This window comes from Nicotiana tabacum, chromosome 1 (genome assembly GCF_000715075.1).
Source record: "Nicotiana tabacum cultivar K326 chromosome 1, ASM71507v2, whole genome shotgun sequence".
NCBI lineage: Eukaryota > Viridiplantae > Streptophyta > Magnoliopsida > Solanales > Solanaceae > Nicotiana > Nicotiana tabacum.
In genome coordinates this window covers 63,704,870-63,710,385 of record NC_134080.1, presented here as the reverse complement: position 1 = coordinate 63,710,385, position 5,516 = coordinate 63,704,870, and positions in this window count along the sequence as shown.

The window sequence follows — 5,516 nt, the reverse complement described above, 5'->3', positions numbered from 1 at the left end:
GAAGACCTCTTTCACTTGCCCTTATGGCATTTATGCCTTTCGGAGGATGCCCTTTGACCTATGCAACGCACCCGCCACATTCCAACGATGCATGATGGACATATTCACTGACATGGTAGAGGACATAATGGAGGTGTTCATGGATGACTTCTCAGTGGTGGGGAATTTATTTGATGAGTGCCTGATAAATCTGACACGTGTGCTGAAACGGTGTATCGAGACTAACTTGGTTCTGAACTGGGAGAAGTGCCACTTCATGGTATAAGAAGGCATAGTCTTGGGGCACCGGGTGTCAAGCAAAGGAATTGAGGTGGATCATGCTAAAGTGGATGTAATAGCAAAGCTACCTCCTCCAACTTCAGTCAAAGCAATCAGAAGCTTCCTTGGGCATTCCGGTTTCTATCGGAGATTCATAAAAGACTTCTCAAAAATTACCAACCCTCTCTGTAAGTTGTTAGAAAAAGATCACCCTTTCTTGTTTTCTGATGATTGCAGGGTAGCATTCGAGGAGCTGAAAAAGAGACTGGTCACAAAACCTATCATTGTTGCCCCCAACTGGGAGCAACCATTCGAACTCATATGCGATGCCAGGGGCTACGCAGTGGGGGCAGTGCTGGGACAGCGGAAGGACAAGCTGATGCATCCAATCTACTATGCTAGTAGAACGCTGAGTGGAGCCCAACTGAACTATACTGTGACTGAGAAGGAGATGTTGGCTGTGGTGTTTGCTTTCGACAAGTTCAGATCATATCTGATTGGTTCTAAGGTAATTGTATACACTGATCATGCAGCTCTCAGGTACTTGATTGAGAAGAAGGAGTCTAAGCCACTCTTGATTCGTTGGGTGTTGCTGCTACAAGAATTCGACCTTGAAATTCGTGACCGTAAGGGCATAGAGAACCAAGTCGCTGATCATCTATCACGACTTGAGGGAACTAAAAATGCAGTTGAGGTTGAAGATATTCTGGAAACCTTTCCAGACGAGCAGCTGCTCGCTACTAATCTTGAGGAAGTGCCATGGTATGCAGACTTTGCAAATTACATGGCATGCGATATAGTTCCCTATGACCTTTCATCTGTACAAAAGAAAAAGTTTTATCGTGACTGCTGCATGTATTATTGGGATGAGCCTTACCTGTTTAGAATTTATATTGACAATATGATCCGGAGGTGTGTCCCCGAGATAGGACAATCTTCTGTTTTGCAGGCTTGTCACGCATCGGCTTATGGAGGACATTTTGGAGGGGTCAGGACAGCTGCGAAAGTGCTTGAGGCCGGATTCTTTTGGACAACAGTGTTTAAAGATGCGCACCAATGGGTGAAGGGCTGCAATGAATGTCAGCGGACCAGGAACATTTTTCGTCGCCATGAGATGCCCATGAACCCAATTCAAGAGGTGGAAGTATTTGATGTCTGGGGGATTGACTTCATGGGTCCCTTCGTCAGCTCATATGGCAATAAGTACATACTTGTTGCTGTGGATTACGTATCCAAATGGGTAGAAGCTGCAGCGTTGCCCACTAATGATGTAAGAGTGGTGGTGGGGGTTTTTGAAGAAGAACATATTCACCAGATTTGGGACACCAAGAGCGATTATCAGTGACGGAGGCACTCACTTCTGTAATAGAGCTTTCGAGAAGTTTCTTGCAAAGTATGATGTACGCCACAAGGTGGCTACCCCTTATCACCTGCAAACTAGTGGGCAAGTTGAAGTGTCCAACAGAGAGATAAAGAGTGTGCTAACCAAGACTGTGAACGCCACAAGAACTGATTGGGCAAAAAAGTTAGATGATGCACTCTGGGCCTATAGAACTGCTTTTAAATCACCGATTGGTATGTCACCATATAAGTTGGTGTTCGGGAAGGCCTGCCATTTGCAAGTGGAACTTGAACATAGAGCGTGGTGGGCGCTGAAATAGCTGAATCTAGACATCGAGGCTGCGGGCACAACGAGAATCACAGAATTGCATGAGCTCGACGAGTTCAGACATCTTGCTTTTGAGAGCACAAAGTTGTACAAGGAAAGAATGATGAGGTTGCACGACAAGAACATTGTGGAGCGAAATTTCAATCCTGGAGATATGGTGTTGCTTTATAACTCACGATTAAGGCTATTTCCGGGTAAACTCAGGTCACGATGGTCTGGACTATTTACAGTGGTCGAAGTTTTCCCTTCAGGTGCTGTCGAGATTACCATAGAGAAAGACTCTCGTACATTTTGAGTCAATGGGAAAATATTGAAACTCTATGTGGGCATGAGCGAACCAAAGGAAGTGTCTGAGCTACACCTGACTAAACCACAGAGGTCGAGCGAGCCTTAAATGCGCTCATCTGCGTCGTGCCACGACGTTAAATCAGGCACTGCGTGGGAGGCAACCCACGAATGTGTTGTAAGTGTAATGCATAAAAAAAAGTAGCAGGAACACGCCCAGACCGCGGTCCCAGCGTAATTGCGGTCGGGCCGCGGTCAAATACCCCCTCTGAAAGAGGTCTACCGCGGTCCCAGCGTAACCGCGGTAGCACCGCGGCAGACCAGCGCGGGCCAGGTAAGTGCAGAAATTTTTTCCCCCTTTTTCCCCCCTTTTAATAAACCTAACCCGCCACTATTCCCCCAAACCCTTCTTTTCTTCAACCCACCCGCAACCCCCATCCCCTTCTCTCTTCTCTTCTCTCTTTCACACCATCTCCTATCCCTCAAACCCCCATTGTTGCCCCTCCTTTCTTCTCCACCTCTCTCTCTCCACAACCTATCCCTTCCATTCATCCTCAAGGTCAGCTTCTCTATTATTTTCTCTTTCTTTTCCATAACTTAGTGTAATGAGTAGTCTAAATTAGTTTCAATTAAACCCTAAGTAGTGTTTTAGTGTAAATATTTTATTTTATTTTATTTTTTTCTTTCTTTTCTTTCCTTTTCTCCATTATTTGCTTCTTTTGGCCATGATTGATGTTTAAATGGTTGGGTTTTCATTGTGCTTAACTTGGGGGCAGTTTTTAGAATGTTTGGAGGCCTAAACAAATTTTTTAGGGTGAAGCTTGGTGGAGGGGCTAAATGGACGAAAATTGGGGTGTGTTGTAAAATTTTGGAGCACTTTGTGCCTTTCTTAGTTTATGGTGGTAGTAGCATTTGACATGATTCACTTGTGGGAGATTGTGTGGGGTATTATATGGCGGAATTGTAGAATTAATAGTGGTGTGTGGGCAATAGTGGAGGTTGTCAACTTTGGGAACCTTACTAATTGGGTATACTGGCATTGATTGACAAAAGGAAACTGTTTGGTGCCATCAGGTGGGGAAGTCTGAGTACCCATCCGACTGGCACATGTTAGGATGCATCTGATTGTTACCCTGAATTGTCTGCAGGTAATATGTGTGAGCACTTGATTTTTGCCCTATGAGAACTACTCCCAAAAATTCAAAATAAAATGGTTTTGTGTTGTTTGTGATTTATTTGTATTTTGTCTGTGCATGTTTATTGCTACTTTAATTAAGAAAAATACAAAATCCATGTTGCATGCATATTTAGGATTTAATTGTGCATTTTTGAATTAATTAAACCATGTCCTATTTTTAAGAATGAAAATCACAAAAATAGGAATTTTGGTAGCTTTGTCATTTTTATTGTTTAATTGTGTGATTTTATTTTTGTTTGATCTTGTGTGTTAATTATTGTTAAGGGTTAATTAATATCTTTTTAAAATAAGCTTGGTTTTACAATTTAATTTAGGAATTTTTTGTTTTTAGGAATTAAAAGAAAGGAGTGAAAATTGGTTTTTAGAAAGGAGTGAAAATTGGACCAGATTGGAACTGGGCCGTCTTGATTTTGACGAAAACCAGGCCCAAATTTCACCCCTGTACCCGGTCCAGTCAATCTGGCAAAACGACCGCTCAAATGGCGTCGTTTCTATCATGTTCAATCTGGACCGGTGATTTGTTTTGATCGAACGGTCCAGACCACTCCTCCCTTACCCGTTTTTGACCCAACCCGAACCGCCCTGGTACTACTCCAAACGACACCGTGCCTATTAGGAAAATAATCCAGGCCATTGATTGTGCTTGATCCAACGACCAGGATTAAACCACCCCCTCCGTATATAAATCCAACTCCTCACCTCGCACCCCCCTAAGCTATACCCCCTGTTCATCGTCTCTTTCAGAGACAAACCAAATGACCCTCGAAACCCTAGCCGCCCTGAAACCCTTTTGCTTGAAAGCCGGCGGCAACAACGCCGATGACCATGAAACTAACACCCCTAGAGCACCTAACCACCCTCTCCACGAATCCCTTACCCGTTTTGCTCGAATCAGCCTGTAGCTTCTCGAATCTTCCATCAAAGATTCGAGCAAAACTTGAAACCCACCCCAACTAGTCCCAAACTCACACCAAGGCACCCCCTGACCACCCTCGTTGCGGATTTGTTAACCGTTTGCCTCGAATCAGCCTGTAGTTTCTCGAATCTTTAATTGAAGATTCGAGCAAAACCTAAATATACCCCAACCGGTCCCAAACTCACACCAAGGCACCTCCTGACCTCCCTAGTCACCAAACCACCGTTGGTTTGGTTCGAATCAGACCGGAACCGTTCGAACCCCAAATCAAACCCCAAGAACCCTAGAAAACCAAAGGCTGGAGTTGGTCCGAATTAGAGGAATTTGGGTTTCCAATGGACCTTAGTCGAAGTGTTCTCAGTTGAGAATACTCGATTAAGGTCCGTTCGACCTCAAAAAAAGTTTGAGTCAAGGGTTCGACCTGGGTTCGTCCAGTTTCTGTTTTGTTAAGGTACCTTTTTTCTCCTTTCTTGTTCTATTTGGTTATGGTTAATTGTGTTTAGTTAGTTATAATCCAGTCTTGTTTATTGTTCTTTCTTCTTCTCCATCAGACCTTTTATTTGGTCCAATTTTATCATTGCTTCGGTTTGTTGTCGATTGTTATATGTTATAATTTGTGTAATCGATTAAATAAGTGTCGTCGATTAGTCTGGTATGCTTGAATGTTATATTAGCATGATAATAGTCTAATTTTTGGTTCATTCTTGTCTGTTTCCCCTCCTGCCTCGTTTGTGTTCTAAAATTTGTATTAAAATGAGCTCGTTGGTATATTTGAACTTAGAACTGAGCCTGTTGGTATATTCAGTTCATTGAACTGAATTTATTGGTCACTTGTTATCCTGAATCTGTCAATCCCCTTAAGGCTCTTCTGGGTGTTTTCTCTTTTGTATTCCAATCTGACTAAGGCATATGCTCGTCTAATTGATTTCAGTTCATCTGCTGCTGAGCTAAATATGATTGGTTCCCCAACATAGTTAGTTCAATATGTGCTTCCCTAAACCCTTAGTCTTCATTTTAATGCCATTTGATTTAATATCTTGAATTACTAACTAATTTGAATTGGTTATAGCTGTTGTAGTTTGTTGGATTCAACTTAGTTAGTTGGTAGGTTTGAATAGGTTAGAGTTGAAAGGTTCAATGCAGAGTGAAAGGGGTTGGGTAGGATAGTAATTTCAGGGGCTTTAGGAGGG